We start from the raw sequence: 19,029 nt of genomic DNA on the forward strand, positions 1-19,029 counted from the left end.
GTGACTTCGTAATGACGTCCCGAGTTCTTGCTAACTGTAATGTCAGCACGTCATATCATGAGGTCATCGTGTGATGATGATATTTTTTCAACTCGTGTTGACGGCACCGACGCCGACGACCCACTTTCGCATTTTAGGAGGCATCTAAGGCTTTCGCCTTAGCAAATGCATATTGTACCAGAGCGCATCGCCACCAACTCTGTCAGTGTGGAACAACAGGCTGACGGTGTGGTTGTTGGCGCTCGCTTAGCACCTGAGCTAGACTGTTTAAACGGCGTTTCATCTAGTTTCATTCCATGTCTTCCTGGGAGAACACGATTGTTGGATTTTCCTGAGTTACTGGGTCGGCCCTTTCACTACAACGCTCTGAAGCTGCGAAGCCACACGCAACCGCCTCCTTTCGCAGTGACCGAATACGCCGGTCTCTCGGCAGTTCACCCCCCCCCCCTCTCTCGTGTGCTCTGATGTGCCTCACAGCGTGACCGTCTAGCGATCAATGGCAATGACGATCGTGATGTCCAAAACTAGCTGGCAAAGTATGAACATGTCGGTGCGCATGCCGGGTAGGATGACCGTGCCAACCTGACTAACGTCATCGACTGCCTCGCTAAAGTGGTCATCTTAGGTTTTAACAATCATGAAGCCGGTGATACCACCTGGACTGCTTTTAGGGAGTTCATCGGTTCATCGTTTCATTTTCAACCGTCCAGCTGGGCAAGCTTCACGCAGCCTACGCGGACGATCTCACTAAGTCGGTCAAAGATTCACTTTTACTTCCAGAGTGTTATCGGCTCCTAAAGGCGCGTGAACGCCTGCATGCGCAAGCTAACAAATGTAGGCATATATTGGAAGGCACAGACGGTGACGCGTTTGATATGGTGGCCGTGAAAAAACGCCCTAAATGTGATGAAGTAATTGAACTGTGCCAAAGTTTTGATGTAAACGCGAATTTACACACGTTGCAATAGCTTGCAAACATCGTGCTAGCTATACCACCTTGCTGCCACATATTCAGCAATAGATCTGTAAAGAAGTTCAACGTCAGCTCTCTCTTGTGTCCACTGTCTTCCAGCCTTACAAGACACTAAATCAGTCACTTCCTCCTCTTATCCAGATCCAGTTGCTCAGCGTCTCCCATCGAATGCTTCGCCGGTGGCAGTTACCGCATCGCTCTCTTTGCAGGAGCCCTTGCCCGATATTGTGCCCCACTGACGCCAGCTTTATCGACGCTAGCCTCCAAATTTTACACGCTGCCAGGGTCTCGTATGACTGGCTCACATACCATTTTCGCCTCTCAGACTCTGAGAACCCTTGGCCTACTCCGATTATCGGGCCCATCGGCTATGCCCGCTGTATTCCAGGGCTTGTTGCTCACCATTGCCGCTGTCGCGGACGCTATATTCACGATGTCGCTCCCAACTGCGGCTACATCTCTCAGCAACCAGAACAACAGCTGCACCATGTTACTCCTGATGCGACAGCTTGTATTCAAGTCTACCAGCACTCAGCTCACGGCGACCTCCTTCGCCACGGCGGTGCTCCCCTTCTCTTATGCATCGCCGTTTCCACTACACACAGAAGGAAAATTATTAGACACAGTTTCTGAGGCGAAAACTGTGCCGCCGTGAAAATTTCGAGGTGCCTTCTTCCCCCCCCCCCCCCCTACTGAGATTACAGTGTTTGCAGAGGGTGTCGCGACAAACACTATTGTCGATTGCTGCTTGTGACAGCTGCGGTTTGTGTGGTCACAAAGGCAATATGCCACAAACTGAACAAAGTCACGAATGCGCTTCTTTATACTACCCTACGCACCGCGAGTTCGCGGCAGGTCAAGCCTTCGGCAACGTGCAATGCTCGTGTTTTGATTCAAGAAACAATCTACACAGTCAAATGTGTCGTCCTCTACCATTTGCCGCATGGCATCCTCCTGGGCTGGTACTTTCTTTCCGCCCATCATGTGGGGGTCGATTGCTGTCGTGCACAACTCGCCCTGCCTCCATTCCGTACGCACAGCCTCAGATCTCCCTCGCCAGTTTACTAATGTAGTTGTCGCTGCTGAAGTCGTCATATCTGCTTTCTCTGTAGGCTTGGTGCGCAACTGTGTGCAGATTCACCTGCCATATTTCAAAATGTTTCTAGCCTTCCCTTGCCATAGCCCATTTTGTATGTGGCGCACGTCAGTGCTTCCTTAGCTTACATACACTGGTCAACTATTTCGCTTCGAGAGCGTCCGTGACGCGAATCGTCATTGAACACTGCAATGATATGGTGTATCCAGGCGCGGTCCGGCATTCAATTTTTGGGGGCCTTTTTTGGTTGTACTGAGCAGAAACAAGCAGGCTAAACAAAATTTTGGCAGATTAGCGGCGACTGAACAATATAGCATGCAAGGATATTTTCTCTTATCATTCACAGTCGATGACTTGGATTGCATTCAACGTCCCATGTTTTCAGCTTCGCTGGATCGGCGCTCCGAATACTCACAAGTGCTCTTGGTTGAAGCAGACCATCTAAAAAATGCCCATTCTGGCATCGTAATCGCACTGCTGATGTGTATTGCCTGATTAAGATCAAAGCTAAAAGGGCACGCGCACATGTTTTCGCCAGTCGTGTCCGCGTCACCAACAACGCGTCAATATATTTCCACGGCATATATATTTCTGTGAACTGCACAAGGGGCGAGGGTCTTCCTCTGAGGTGACTAGCATTTGCATATTACAATTACGTGTCAATAATACAAATAACAAGCAACCGCTCTGACATGTTTGAAAGCATAATCTCAGTTACCTGAATTTCTCGTCTCCATCTCGCAATTATCACCAGCCGAGTGCTCTTTTTGTAAGTCATTTTGTTATGTAAAATAGGTTATTTCTCTCAGTCACAAATTTCGCCTAAATTTAGGTCGTTGCTCGACAGCTGACTGCATTTTTTCTTTATTACTCTAAAGCAGCTGACAATGCATGCCGTAAACTACTCCTTTTGAAACTCAATACAGAGGCTAATATCCTTGTCTGGTTTGTGTAGTTCCTTTGTCACACAGTGTGTTGCATGAAATACCACAATCTTCCAGCAAACCCGTTATTCCGGAGTTCAGCAATATTCTATCTCCTTTGCTTTTCTTAACACAAGTTAACAATATCCCAGATTCAGTATTTTCGAATATTCCCATTTTTGCTCCCGATTTTGACAAAATTCGTGAAACATAACGAATGGAGTACTTCGGTTGCGACGAGTCACTATTCCTGCGCTGGAAGCAAAAATTCATAGCACGCAGATAAAATCTTGTAAGGGGGATGCTGCTGGCTTTACTTGGTGGCGAATGGAAGGTTAGGCTGGAGAAATGTAAATTACGGGCGAAAATAAATTTGCTTCATCGGAGTGCTCTACTGGGCGAGAAACAAATAATGATAATGGTTGGGGTTATAGGTCCATGACAGTGACATAATTATGATAGACGCCGTAGTGGAGGGTTTCGGGAACATTGACCACCTGTGGTTTTTCAACGTGATCCTAAATCTGAGCACAGGGGCCTCTGCCATTGCCATTTTGCCTCCACCGAAATGTGCTCGCCGCAGCCGGAATTCGGTGGCGCTACCTTTGCGCGAGCAGTCAAGCACCATAAACATTGAACCACTGCGGTCAGTAGGTTCAACAAACCAGAAAGGCTGCCTCTTCTAGACTGAAGAAAAGCTTCAACTGCCAATTTGCGCAGGAATTTTACGTACAAGAGCTTATCTGATGGAGTGAAAATTCCCTGATGTTACGCAGGTAACAAGAATAATCAAGCCCTTCGTAGAGTTGCGACCCCTTGTACAATTCAGTAGACTGCAAGCAAAAGCCGCCATGCGCATCAAGATTACAAACCGAAAAGAAAAATTTGCTGTTTGGTGCTAAGGTGCTGAGTTATCAACAGGCAGAATAACTCGTTGGTGGCGAGATGTGCCGATGCAGTTTTACTAATGGTGTAGATATTGCCGGCTTTAGACGCGCTTTCTGGCTCATGCATATCTACCTCCCAACTTTACAAAATAAATGCCTATAACACTAACTGCAGTAGTTATATTATCAACTATTACAGTATTTATAACATAAACTTCGAAACACTAGACGTGTTTTCGAAGGCATGTAGGCCATTCCGGTTGTTGTCTGAAAGACGGATTCCAAATCTGGGGATGAGGGTAATCGTCGAGTCGGAGGAGATCATCAGGCCGGGTGACGCATGCGTAATCATGCTTTCGTCGCATCTATTCGTCAGCTAATTTTTATTCGCGGAAAGAGCAGAGCCTAGAGCGGTCAAGGTGTATTTAGGCGATATGAACTGGTTTCGCTTAATTAACGTGCACGTGGTTTGATATTTTCTTTATTTTTATCCCCTGTTTGCCCGGGCTGCAGTGTTTGCTAGGGCACACATGTGTCTGATAAATGTGAGATTAAAGAGATCGCTGCCTCTGTATTTTCTTCGCGTTCTTTATCTTGCGAGTCGACTGAGTAGCAATGTGACTCAATCGCCCGAACTATACGAAATATAAACAATCTAGATTTTTGCACGTTGCCGTTTGGAATCACGGTTTACCTGCTCTGATAAAAGAACATATGCAGCTAACACTCAGTTACTCGCTATGAATTTATTACAAATGACACCCTGTTTGCTTGAAAAAGAGCACTGACATGCGCTACAATATCACTTATATGCATACACATGCCCGCAGGCAATACGAGCTGCAACAGGCCTGGTCGTTGTGAGGCTGAAAAATGCTAGACAAGAATTTGAAATTTGCTTTGCTTTGTATGACCAATAATTTGTATCACGTGAATATTGATTGGCTGACGAAATTTTTCACAGTAAAATATTTCCGTATGATTTCAAAATATCTTATAAGAAAGAAGTCACCTTCCTCTTTCCACTCGAGCTTTGACCTACAATATCACGTCCTTTTTGAAGTGTGAACTCGCCCAAGAAAAAGCAATTCTGGAGCAAACACACGAGACCAAAGCAACTGGGTCATAAATGAACGAGATTGGATGCGGCCAGATTGCTTGTTTTGAAAACGATTGTTGAAGAAGCACAGCTTCAATGAATCTGGCTCAGTTTGATTACTGCAAGCGCGGGATTTTGCTCATTTTTTCTTTCGAACTCTCGTTATTGAGTTCAAGTAACAATCAGAAATTACCCTATTCTGAATACAGATTCTTTAAAAGTGACCCACAGTTTGGCGTGTTTTACGTTGCCATGAACTTTAACCCAGTTTCGGTTTCAGGATTTGGCTCTTTTAGAAAAAAAAGATACACCACAATAACAAGGTAGGCGTTGCTGCTTACTTTAACCTGCCTAACATTACCGATATTATTTTTTGTCTCTGTGTTTACATAGCCACCTTTGTGAAATATAGCACATTTCCTTGGATAATTATTTCCTACAGGTCGCAATGCTAGGGATCCTAACAATGCGCAGAGCCACTGTCGAAGCATATCGAACGCATGATTGGTAAGCCGTAGCGGTACCGTTAAAAGACCTCGTTAGGTTAGCGTAAGAAAATGCACATATATAAAGCTTGTCCAGTGCAGACAGCGAATTTGAGATGAGGCACGTCTTCATTATAGCAGTGTAAAACCTAATAGGCGTACGAGCAACCAACTGTACGCGCACATCTGGAAGATGCTTCATTGATCTCGTCTCCGCAACAAAAATACATAATTGATAGACTGGAATCTTATCCAAAAACGCCCAGCCCGCTTCATAACTTCTAATTATAATCGTGATTCTAGCATTAGCCAAATTAAACGAGACGTTTCCCTTACTAACTTGAATTCACGCCGCTTTGCTACCCTTCTATGTTTCTTTCATAAATACTACTATACATAGTTGACTTCATAATAATCTAAGTTTGACGCGCATTTTCGGCCACAGACAGTCAGTCCACAATTCTGCGTTGCAGAGGGCCGTCGCACGATGGACTAACGTTCCAGATGATATTGTTTCTCTAAAAGATCCTGCCAAATATTGTCAGTGACTGAAAGTTGATACGTTGTCTTGATTTTGTATACCGTTGTTTTTCGTTTTATTTTCGTTTTGGCTTTTACTACATTTACTTGTAATCCTTTTTGTTTGTAGCTTCCAATGTAGACATTTCCTCATATAATTAAGCTCGCAACTGAAACGACGGGGATGGGACAAAGGGTAACAAAGCATCCACCTTTGTTGCAAATTTCTTTGTTTCTCCTTCGATGTAGATCCTTTTATGCTTTATCTATTGTCATTTTTCAGTAAACCTTCCCACTGAATGCTCCGCTCGGGCCTGAAGGGTAATATGCACATATAAGTGAAGAAATAAATATAATATTATTTAAATATAGAGACAGAAACTCGCGCTCAAACCACGCGTTCGCACCTCTCCTAGATCCACGGGCACGTCATCGCTGGCGTAGGCCTTCCATCGCTTCGAGGTCTTGTCGCAGCCACCTTTGCCTTTCCCGTTACGTATATTATTCTCTCGTTGTACGTACTCGTGGTCTTCGGCTCGCCGGCGTCGCTTCGCAGCCATTTGTTCTTGGGCGAACTGTTGCATTCTTCATATTTAGCGGACCAGTGTTGAGTATAGTGAGATTTACCCAATTTCCGTGGCACATACACATTTATGACGATAATGTTTTTTGGTTCGCCGGACAAGAAACGATTTTCTAAACAGCGTGGCTGTTAAAAAAAAATAAGGCAGCTTCCCACTAGTGGTGCAAAGTGCAAAGAAAGTACGGCCTGCTTTTTTCTCTTTAAATTTATATTTGTTTACTTCCTCTCTTTTTTCTCTTTCTCTCTGTTTTTGATCTGTTTTTGTCTTTGTATATTTCTATACCTTTCTGACTGTTTACATCTCTTTGCGCCTCTCTCTCTCTGTACGTTTTTCTCTTTCTGACTAGCTCTGTTTCTTCTATCTCTTTTTTTTTGTCTGTTTCTTTCCCTTTCTGTCTATTTCTTTCTCTGCTTCTCTATATTTTTTCTGTCTTTCTTCCGTTTCTTTAGTTTTTCCTTCTTTCTCTTTTTCTTTCTTTCTCTCTAGCTCTGTGTACCTGTTATCTCGCCAATCTCCGTTATTGCATCCCACGCCAGCCAAATCGGCGCCCGTGTTCTGGGTGTGAAGCAGAAGGTGAAAAAGATCAAGAGCGTTTGTGAAGGTACATGATGATGTGACTTTACTGTTCGCTTTGTACAGACTAACAGGCGGCCTAAACAGCTCCGCTAATAACAGAGAAGAAACCAAACCTGCTACTATTCGAAGGTGATATCGTTACCCATCAATGCATGCAGAAATTTTAGGTTGTAATCTTTTCGAGTGAATGTTCCAGAATTCATGAGTAAATTGTAGTATAACATGCTGCCAGAACTAAATCTGAAATCCTGACCCTCTACCGTGAAAAAATAATGTGTATATATACTTCTTTGGGGCGCCCAGTTTTGGAATATACATGTTCTGTTGGGACCCCCTCCAGAAAGTCTTATTTGACCAAATCGAAAGAATACACAGTCGTGCGGCAGCGTTCTTTCTAATGCGTTATAAGCTGTGAAGAGCTGCACTGAGATGATAAACGAGCTAGAACGGGGAGCATTCTCTTTTCCTTTCGTCGAAGAAAGCAGCATTTAAAATTATTATACCAAATATTTTGTAGTAGTTCAGTGATCAATGCAGATGTCTGCCTTAAAGGGACCCTCCAACACTTTTCCAGACCTCATTGTTTTACATTTTTTACTTTTGGGTTGCGTAGACTGAAGGCTAAAGAGATTAGAGCAGCAAGAACGGCAGCGATAGGGGCACGCAGTCCGAAGTTATTCAGCCTAGAACACTAAAAATACAATAAAATGCAGGCCTACCCTCAACTCGAGTTTCGCGGGGTCACCAGACCACGTTTCACTCGCCCTGTGACGTCTGATGGCGCCCCAGTGAAATGAACTGAAAGATGCCACGTACGGGAAGCTTGCATACAATGTTGCCCGTGCTTTACAACGTAATGATGACGCCGCTGCGGTAGTAACAAACAATGTGTGCATTAAGAGTGAACAGCACATGCGAAACGAGGCAGATTTGCGAACGCCTCTATCATTTTTTGTAATTTTAGTCATCTTTCTTGTTGCAACGGCGTCTATATCAACGCTCTTACATTTCCTTTCCTTCAGTTTCTTCAAACAACGGCGCCTGGAGCGTCCCCAGTGCGTTTCCTCTAGGGTGCCTTGATGCGCGTTTTCTTGCGCGTTTTGTCGCACACATCGAGGCACACTATAGTCGGTGACAAGCTAAGAATAAAAAGTAAAGTGTACCGCTGTCCATTTGTATTATGCGCATCCAACCACGGCCGCTCTTTACCATGACGTAACGGTTAAGACGAACCAATTAAAAATGCAACATGGTGCCGTTCGCGACGAGAGGCGAGGTGCCGCCGCACTGAAGCCGAGAGGCGTAAATGCGGTTTTCCTCAGTTTCCTGTGGTGTTCGTTTCTTCCAGAAGAAGCTCTTTTCTACTGTTACCCACACGTACTCGGCATAATCATCGGCGGTCGTCATTCGATGAAGTAGAAGCTTGTGATTGTGCCGCGTTTGGAGTGCACCGAAGCGGCAGCAGCTCGGTGTGGTCACAACGCTTTATCGCGTTCCGTCGTTTCGACAGCGGGAGTAGCAACACGGCATTTGTTCCCTCCATCGCTCGGATACACCAAGCGTATCGCCTGATGGTCACCACACTCTGCGATTGTCGTCGCGTTCATTCGTGTGCAGTGAGGTGAAGTTGAAGTCGGAATGTGCGCGTCTGTGTATGATTTACCGCTTGCAAAAGCCATGGCATTAGCGTTGCCTCATGTGTGTGTGTGTGTGTGTGTGTGTGTGTGTGTGTGTGTGTGTGTGTGTGTGTGTGTGTGTGTGTGTGTGTGTGTGTGTGTGTGTGTGTGTGTGTGTGTGTGTGTGTGTGTGTGTGTGTGTGTGTGTGTGTGTGTGTGTGTGTGTGTGTTAGAGCCCGCAAAGTGGGAATTTTGGTGGTCTTTTGTGACATGCGCTCTGCTGTGTGCGGGGAAGCGTGAGAGAAAAAATTGGCCGCGTATCTGCGTGCTTCGCTGCAAATGTCGTGTAAAGACGATAGAAGAGGCGCTGTGTGAGATATGGACGCCATCTGGCAATACGTCGGGAAACATGAGTGCTGTGTTGCGTGCTGGTAGTCCCGGCGCAGCAGCAGGCGAAGACCTTTGCAGAGAAACGTCCGCACTCAACGAGTACTCTCCACACACTCTTTTATTTACACGTCGCCTGGGTAAAACAGGAACGCCAGAGCGGCGCCCACAACCGGCAGCCTCAAGGCCGCCCACAACGCTGCTTTTTCATTTTTTAAATATCTTTTTCACCTTCTTGGCCTTCTCAAAACTAGTTTTTCAACACCAACCCCCCTATTGAAAATCCCAGCATTGCCCACCATAAAATTTATGATGGAAATGGTGGAAATTCTGGTGGGTATGATGGAAAACGTGGTGTACATGATGGGAGTAATGGTGGACATCGTGGGACCCTTGGTGGGCGTGCTGGGTGGATGGTGGGAGAGTTGGTGGTTTGGTGGACACTCGGTGGGCATAATGGGTGGGTGGTGGAGACACAAAGTTGGTGGGTGGTGGAACAATTGGTGGGTGTGCTGGGTGGATGCAGGGATGCTTCGTGTTTGGTGGGAGACCCGGTGGGCAAAGTGGGTGGGTGGTGGCATACGTGGAGATGTGCCGAGTGGATGCTGGGTGCAATAGATGTGATAATAAAAACATGATGAGGAGCCTCTGTCGATGGACACGTACTTGCTGATTATGAATGCTTCGTGATCAGCTGCATTTATGATGCATAGAAGTATTCATCCGAGAAAACCGCCGAATTGTTGTGATACAACTTTGAACTATATGGCATTGTGCATTAACTGTAAACGCGCATCTACAGGTGTTTCCTTGCATTGAAAATGGAAGTGAGAAGAGTTCACTTCTGAACCAACGAGCGAGAGGCAAGCGCTGCACATGACAATTAACTGACGAAAGCCCTAATTGGAGAAAGCATAAGCGACGAAGTGCAACACTTCTAAAATTACATTTTGCGTCGCCTGCATGCTTGGGCTAATTTCGCATAGACACGATGTCCGTTGTCAAAGATTGTTGTACGCGACGGTTACAAGCAACTCGATCGACCGCTAGCGTATTGGTTCGTACCGTTAGCTCGGCGGTGTGCTCGCACGAGTACATCTTTATTACTTGCTCGGCTCCTTACCGTGTTTCAAGAACACACTTTATCCTCAGCAGCCCCCTTTAGACAACTTTACGAAAAAGAAGCCTCCGTAAGGTAGCTTTCGAGGTACCTAGGACTTATGCAATCCAGCATAGCGATGTGTGTATTTGCGTATAAAGCACGACATCCGCAACAATAAAAAGAAAAAAAAAAGCTTAGAAGCAATGTGCGAGCAATCACACGTGTCGTATTTCATCGAGGATACATATCACGCGTGGGAAGGCGATGAAGCTGGCACGATTGAGCCATAATTTGAACAAACATCAGGAGCCTGAGTATCGGCAAAATGCCGCTGTCTTCGCTACTCGAAAGTAGCAAGATGCGAAAAAAGAGCTCATCTGCCGTAAACGCTTCTTCCGTGTAGTCAGCCTTCCGATTTCTTTGAAATAACCCCAACTAGTTCGCTGGTAGTGCTCGGTGCGTAAATCTAACGGCAAAAGTGCTAACACCGACCGAAGTAAATAAACACAAGTAAGGAAATGAGAAAATCTTACCCATTTATTGAAATAAAGCCGAATTAGAACACATTCAGAAGGAGGTAATATTCACCACACAGGCACATCGTTCACGCGCATTCACTTCGGTTCGCACACACCACCCGTTTCTCTATAGCCGTCACTCTGACGGCCGCGAGAACGGCCAGAACACGGCAACACAACACGCCGCAAGGGGACATTACGGGAATTCCGCCTTGAGGACGCTTTCCCTTGAGGACGCTAGCCGAATGGAGGGAAACAGGCACGACCCCGGGCTCAACGAGGAGACCGCACACAACGCACTTCACTCTGTTAGAGCTTACGAATTCAAACGTACCGTACAACCACCAGCGCAAACACGTGCATGGTACGTACACAAATGAAACGACGGCAAATTTAGAAAACACGTTATTGTGACGTCTAGTGTTTAGCCGAAAAGAAAGTTTAGCCAACACGAGCCAGCGAGTCAGCAACGCTAGAAACGCGCAAAATACCCGTTTAACACTAGCTGTATTTGTTTTCAGTAGCGTAAATGCACATTTGATTTAACCTTTTGTAGTAGGATTAAGTTATACGCGCATGAATGGATGATTTCAAGCGCAAAAACGCGCATAGCTTCGCTCCCATAACAGTCACTCATACGGATAAGGGCGTCTTTCGTTAGGTGCCCTTAAAATGTCCTAAGTTGGGTCTTTGAAAGGTCGTCGCTTTACCTTTTCATTCACTTTACCTGAAGTTCTACTTACGAAAGGCCGCCTTTACGCGTAAGGAAAGGGACGTACGTTTGTGAATACGAGCGGGAGCTGCAAGTATAACCGCTGGCAGCTCGCGATTGATGACTATGAAGTCTAAGCAAACAGTTCGAAATAAGGCAACAATTTCGCGCAGTGCGTTTACATTATTCCAATATTAGGACTTCCGTCGGCTCCGATGTCATCAAAAAATTATGTTGCAGTAATGTGTGCCCTTCGCGCGACGGGCGCGTGACGGCACTGGTGAAACAGTGAGAGCGCCCAAGGCGCAACGCGAAGCGGCAGACATATGCTGTTTTACCCATGCATTTACAGCGGACACAATTCTTCATAACTTACTTCCGGCAGCTGTGTCACAATTTCCTAATGCATGTTGCACGAACGGTGTGATTTCGTGGATTAAGAAACGACACAAAAATACATCGCACAGCGCATTTGCAGTGCGTACAACGTGCACTCGTGGGCACCGAGATGAAAAACGATTTCGTGTCTTTTGAACCACGTATACAACACGCGAAAAACGCAATCACGGTTAGTTATCTTTTGTATTGTGTTTCCGCGTGATTGGAATGCTATGTCAACGCCCCGCTAAAGTCCCGCGATGAAGCAAAACGCGTTCAGCTGTACCAAGCGAGAAGCAATGAACCACATGGTTCAAAGCAGACTCCCTTTTGTATTAATAAATGAAGTTAAGGCTGAAGGTAAACATTCGTTAAGCTGCGGATGTAATTACACCACAAACTGTTCGTGAATGCATGATGTGCATTTTCACATTGCAGTCAAAGGCCGACCTCCCCTGAACAACTTCACTAACTATTCCACTACATCTGTATAACTTGCTGTAAATTTCAATGACAGATTGATGAGACAAAACATATAAGATAGCGCATTTCCTTCTTGCAGCGTTAGTACACGTGTTTGAGCTATTTGTAGCAACGTACACACGATTTTTCTGTTGATATGTTGATACCGAAACTGAAACTGAGGTGGTGGTGGCGCTAGTGTCGCCATTACCGCCCTGCCGCTTTTTTTTTTTTTCTCTTCCCAAACATGGCGGCGTCCAGCATTTCGTGTGTGCGTCGTAGTGCCGAGTTTTGTTCATGCGGTGGATTTTTACTGCGTTGCCTCGCGTTGTGTGTTGTGTGTCGCGGTTACTGACGTAAGCGCAAGTTCTTCACTGAGTGTGATCCGCGGCACCGTGCAAATAGTCACCAGATGCCGGCCGTGCGACTCCGTTCTCTGCGACTCCTTTGTTCGGTGTGATCGAAGTACGTACGTGATTCATAGCTTTGGAGACCCTCTTTACACCGTGCCCTCTTCAAATGTTTCCGCACATCACCGAGTAGCAGCGCCGCAGTCCTTACTCGACGACACGCTCTGTGGGCCTGGAAAATGCTTTGACGCTCGAGCACTTCGGGAGCTATACCGGCGGACAGCCGGAACGCGGGTGTCTTGGTCGTTCCTTGCTCTGCGCATCGCTTGAAAACCGGCGGTCATACTCCAGTGTACGCTGCCAGCGTGCTTTATTGCCAGAGGTAAGTAATTTTGAATGTTACGCTTCGTACGTTGTCAGTCGTTGTTATTGTAGTATGCGTTGTTGCTGAAGGAAATCGCATAACTTGTTGGTACCACATGTCGTTGTTGTGTGCATGTGTGTGTATGTAGAAATATTTTCTTTAGGCGTGCATTTTGTGCGTCCTTAAGTAACGTGACCGTCAAAAGCGTTTAGGTGAGTACTATTGGACATTGTTTGTCGTCTTTTTAAGCAATAGCTAAGGTAGATTTGCGAAAAATGCAATTTCTGCAGCCTGACACTGTATTTAGTTTAGTTAGTTTGACCCATTTTTATCCTTTATGCATGTTGACCTAATTTGGCAAGGCGTACTCTCATCTGAATTTGCTATTGCCTTCGGCACTGTATGTGGTTTCTTGCATGGCAGTTACGTGTGACAGTGGTATTACGCGCAAAATTCGTGAACACGAATTTTTCTGGCACCCCGTGTTCACGAATTTTTCATCGCTTCAAGCTCCCATCTTACCCTCAACTTCTGCCTTTATTGGATTGGTATTACTTGTTTCCTAACTACCGCAGCTGTATAGCTTGTGGTAAGCACTTATCACTGTGTTTATGTGCTAGTGCATTTATGTAAAACCATTCATACGCTATTCGCGCTCTACTGGTGGAGCGATATGTTGACTGCAGTTTTCCATGACTCTGGCAAGTATCATAAAGCACCACACAGCGCTGTAATCGTACCCACGAACTAGAGCTCAGGCTCTGTTACGGTGCCATAAATTTCAATTTGCTAAAGTATGCTAAATTGCATAAAGTATGCTATAATGTGGTTGCACGTTGTGTATGTTGCTAAGGACAGAAACAAGCCACCCTGCATCTAAGGTAGATAATATGGCACTCACATGGCTTGTTTTGTTGAACGTGCAGCGCGGCATAGACCAGAAATGAAGTACCGTGTCAACTCTTCCCTCACCTATGCTGCGCTGCACGTTTAGCTGAATATGATAACGCACCCAACTCGCCCAACTTCCTGTGTTAATCCACTGACATGGCACAGTGCAACACTGGCATGCGGAGCTTTGCTGGATGTAAAGAACATGTAGACCACAGAAATTCTGCAAGAACATGGCACTTTTCATCAAGCACAAAGTGTATTTCTCATAAATCATGTTGAAGGCAGCAAAGCACATGCTGTCAATATTCATTCAGTAAAATCCATGGGAAAGTGTATTGAGCAATAATCGCTTGTACGATGAGGCTTTGAAAATTTCAGGTAACATTTATTCACATTCTTTTAGATGGGTAATTGTCGAATGCCCATTATAGCATGTGGGCCTGACTAGGATGTGTGTTATTAGTGAAATATATTGACCTCCCTCGTGTTATTTTCTGTCTAACACATAAGCTGATCAGTGCATAATGTGTTAGTTCCATGATGAACGAAGTTAAAAATATCCCTGTATTTGTCAGTCCCATTTATTATTTAGTGTATGGTTTGCGTGAGACCACGCCTGCTTGGCATAACCTCTGAGTTGACTGGTAACAGCCTTGTTACACAACTTTCTCTCAAAGTCTCTCCTGCCAGATTTCTTTAACAATAAACCAGACGAAATCCTCCCCAATGCTTTAACAATAAAATTGTTGCAGCCGCCTCCCCTTCTGGTGATGACCATATGCAGCCAATGCTGATGTGAACCTGAGTGATGAACAAATGCAGGTAGGTCACAGCTCTGTTGTAAACAATTTTGGCATTATTGTTGTCACAGATCAAACTTGCGACTTGTGTGACTACTCACATGTGGTGATGTTCAATAAGTTTCATCTGCTATGCGTGAACATGGAAACATATAGGAGTGCTTATGTGGAGTAGGAATCTTCTATAATACATAGGACATATGTGCCACACATCAACATAGAATTTCAAGTTTAAAATTAACATTTTTCTTAATGACAAGACACCAGAGCAAATTTTTACTGCAGGAAAATAATTAAAACTGATATTTATGCACAATGCAAGCTGATAACAACCATCAGTCGCACTAAAGTGAGCACACACAGCAAGAGTCATTTTGACCCGTTATATCTCGTGAACAAAGCAAATGAGGACACATGATATTAAAACCGTGTGGTCACTGACATAAGCGCTCTTTGATAAAAAGTGTCGTCAAAATTCAGGCCGGTGTTCTTTTATTTCATTTTTTGAAAATGAACTTTTTTGAAAATACTTGCTTCTTCAACTATTTTTTTTTTTGCGCTGCCTGTAGGAAAACTATCTTCCGCATAAATGTTGCAAAGGTTCTTTTCTACATTTGACACTGTTTTGAAGTTTCTGTGTCAAATAGGAAAGACGCCAAGGGGGCGCATCAAAGTTAGCAAACTTTGTAGATTTGGACCGTGTTGGCCATTTTTTCACATTTTTTCCTTTTGAGGACGGCATAAAAAGCATGAATGTAATTCACAGTAATGCGCATTAAAAGGAGCAAAACAATTTTCGACACATCATTTATAGTTTGCGTTAAATTGGGCCGTGAAATCCAAAAGCATTGCAGTGAGCAAAAACAGGAAGGCCGCGCCGCCACCTTCGAATATTTTTTTTGCCGCGCTAGGAGCGTTTCTTAGAAATAAAATTTTCGGTTCCGTGCACTTAGAATTTTTCTATATAACATATAAAAACCCAGGCAAAACAAAATATCAACCGGACAGGCATGCTGGATGTCGTGTAATCATATAGCATTTAATTGGTGTGCGAGCTGTCGATTCTTTCTCGCTAAAGCTATGGTAATAGTTCTTTGAAAGAAGTATGGACACACAACTTCTATCAGTCATTTCGTTTCTTCTTCATTTACATAATTTATGGTTTTTAATTAAATAATTTCCATACTTTCTGCCTTTCTTTCATTGCATACTGCCTTCATGGGGTTGTTAATTAATGTCGTTTACCTTACACCTTAAAATAAATGGCCATAATTTATCTTTTGCTTTGCTTTAGTGCATCCATCTCTAGGGCAGAAACAACATGTCTCACCATTGTTCGTGAGAAACTAACAGTTTGAAATGCTACATCACATTGCTGGCGAATTGCTGGAAACAGCATGATGATTACAGAACAAGAAAACAATCACAATAGGACTCGTTGTGGAACAATTTGGAGTCAAAAACTATCATCAGTTTTTAAGTAGTGTCAAAACAATGAAATAATTTTAGCTTTATGAGAATGCACACTCAGGCACGGCAGGAATGACCACTGTTTTAAGATATGGTGCCATTTTTATAGGCTAAGCGATGAGCCACTCACACACATTGCCTTGTGCCATATGGTGCATCACTACAGTTTTCCTTCTTTGATTCTTGTATTTTTTTAGAAATCTGCTAAAGGACAGGGCAAGCAAACTTGTTACGATGAGCAACAGCTGTAACCTTCTTTTACACTCTTTTTACGAAGCTCGCTCTGTTATTAAAATGTTGCATTAATTGAATAGCTACTCAGCCAGACATAGTGAATGCACATTAGCTTGTGTTGCTTATTATTGTCCGGTTTTTTCAAAATCCCAAAACAAGAAAACAATGATGTATATTCTATAGAAAAGGCCGTCAATGGGTGCGTCACATATACTTCATTTTGCCCATCAAAACAACATATCTTTTGCGACTCACTTCTGCGGAGTCTGTGTGGAAGAAACGCAATAATGAAAGGACAGTTTTCTCGTTCAAAACAAGTTATCTTTGTCTAGGTAATTGTGCCTTGCATTTTATTTTGCTGATATTTGTTAACCACATTTGCATGCTTGCAATGCACATCTCAATCAGTAGTGTGCTTGACTGCGACTGCACTGGACGGTGCATTATGAAAGGCAAAGAAACAGCGTTAGACAAGAACATGTGAAGATGACACACACGCCACTAGGAAACAAGGTAGTCAGAGCCAATGTGTACACTTTTCAAGGTCTTGGCCTAAAATGAAGTATATGCAATAGAAAACTCCTTTCTACTATACATATAGGCCAACGCAAAGCAAACTAGTGGCGTGGCCGACGTATCATGTTATTTTGATTCAACAAACCTGGAAATACATAATTTTGCGCTTCTCTGTTGACTATGTCATTGCAATGTCTTAAGCAGCTATCTTGGCAATGGGGTTTAATAAAACTGTTCACCGTGCTCATCAACTTTGTCTCGGATATTTAGCTGCGAGAGAGCGATAGCTTGAGCCATTTTCACAGCTGATTGGGGTAGTCATGCATGTACTGTTGATCATCATTCAAAGCCGCATAACCTTTCCATGTCATCGACGTTTGTAAATATTAATCGTCTCAGAGTTCCAGATGAGGTGCATTTATAGAGCTTTTTGCCAAGGCATTGTTATAAAAGTTGCACGTAGATAACCTAGTAGGTAACAGCCAAAAGGCGTTCTCACACACTGACGATGCATCTTGTCAAATTTACTTATGTTTGTAGCTTGTTGATGCTTTGAGAATTATTTCTTGGAAAATTTAAAATATGTCACCAGCAGCTCGTACGAGCTCGTGCTTTTTAACCTATAAGCATTTTTCTAGTAAAAACATGTAATTGAAGTGTTTTGTTTAATATTTTGTATTGCCTTTTTGCTCTAGATCTGCAAAGGAGCTGTCCTGAGGCACCATGCTTACTCAAGTCACGCAGTGAGAGTCAGGTAAGTGTTATGGTTCACCTTCCTGTTATTGCTCCAAATTTAGCAAAAGCAGCTTATTTGTTTTTATTCAATTCTGTTGTAGCATGCCTGGAAAAGTACTTCAAAGCACACCCCATCTGGCTCGCTGCACTGCCTCAAGAAAACTGCCTTTCTCCCATCTGCAAGTTCCTAAGAAGTTGCTTTATGAAGCAAGCCAGCAGGGTGTACGTGTTAGGCATGGCAGCACGGAGAACAAATAAACATGAGTATTTGGTGCAAGATGCATTCATTGATTCCATGCTGCATGACATGTGGCTGCATGCTTGGCCATGTGTAGACACAGCAAGTAAACACGTTAAGCTCAATGGTAAAAGATTGCCTATAATTACGTTAGGAAGCACAATGTCTTATTTTGTAAATAATTGCATAGGTCCACTTTGACTCGGGCGTCCAGCACCCATCGTTATCTGCCCATCACCCAGCATACACCCAGTATGTCCATCGCCCACCGTCCACCCATCATCTGTCCATCATCCAATATCCACCCACCGTCCCTCCACCATCTGTCCATCACCCAGTATCCACCCACCATCCGTCCATCACCCACCATCTGTCCACCATGCGTCCATCATTACCCAGTACCATAATCCACCAAGATGATGGGTGGTGGGTCCCATCATGCCCACCATTGGGCAAATTTTCAATAGGGCCATGGCATTCGTACAGTGCAATACAGAATTTAAACCGAAACACAACAATGAGCTCGTGCGAAGGGCACGGAGGAAGGCAAATTTCAGCGCAGTCGCATTTTTAGCTTTGTTGAAACAGCGCTCACTAGACGACGACGAAGTAAAAGAAGGCACAGGACAGGCAGCGCCTGTCCTGTGCCTTTTTTAAAGACGATAGTCTTTCTCGGGATACTTAAACGGAGAAATTTTGGTCTGTCTTTCTGTCTGTCTGTCTTTCTGTTTGTCGGCACGTCACTCGATTCAGCCACTCGGCCAAAGTTGAACCACTTGCCCAAGGGCCAGGCATCTTGAACGGCTCACTAGGTTCATACTTGTGTACATTGTCTATCAAAAAGCAAACATTAAGCATATCTGAGGCACAAGATCACTAGGTTAGTATTAGGTGGCGTGTTCCTTTAATAGAAAATACATACATACGTAATTCTAAAGACCCTAGTTTCTTAAGCTGCGCTGAAAATGCGACTACGCGTTAAACTTGACTTCTTCCGTGCCCTCTGCACGAGCTCATTGTTGTGTTTCGGTTTCGGTTCTGTATTACACTGTACGAATGCCATGGGGCGCCGCTCTGGCATTGCTGTTTTAGCCAGGCGACGTGTAAATAA

General features: G+C 44.3%; 1 long non-coding RNA gene across 1 annotated transcript; it reads left to right on the plus strand.

Annotated features, from left to right (window-relative positions):
- Positions 1-12,964: 12,964 nt before the first annotated feature.
- Positions 12,965-17,701, plus strand: LOC119374706 (uncharacterized). Its single transcript, XR_005180268.2, has 3 exons — positions 12,965-13,049; positions 14,678-14,747; positions 17,641-17,701. It is a non-coding gene; the product is annotated as an uncharacterized LOC119374706 (long non-coding RNA).
- Positions 17,702-19,029: the final 1,328 nt, after the last annotated feature.

The sequence above is a fragment of the Rhipicephalus sanguineus genome, chromosome 11 (assembly GCF_013339695.2).
Source record: "Rhipicephalus sanguineus isolate Rsan-2018 chromosome 11, BIME_Rsan_1.4, whole genome shotgun sequence".
NCBI classification, from domain to species: Eukaryota; Metazoa; Arthropoda; class Arachnida; order Ixodida; family Ixodidae; genus Rhipicephalus; species Rhipicephalus sanguineus.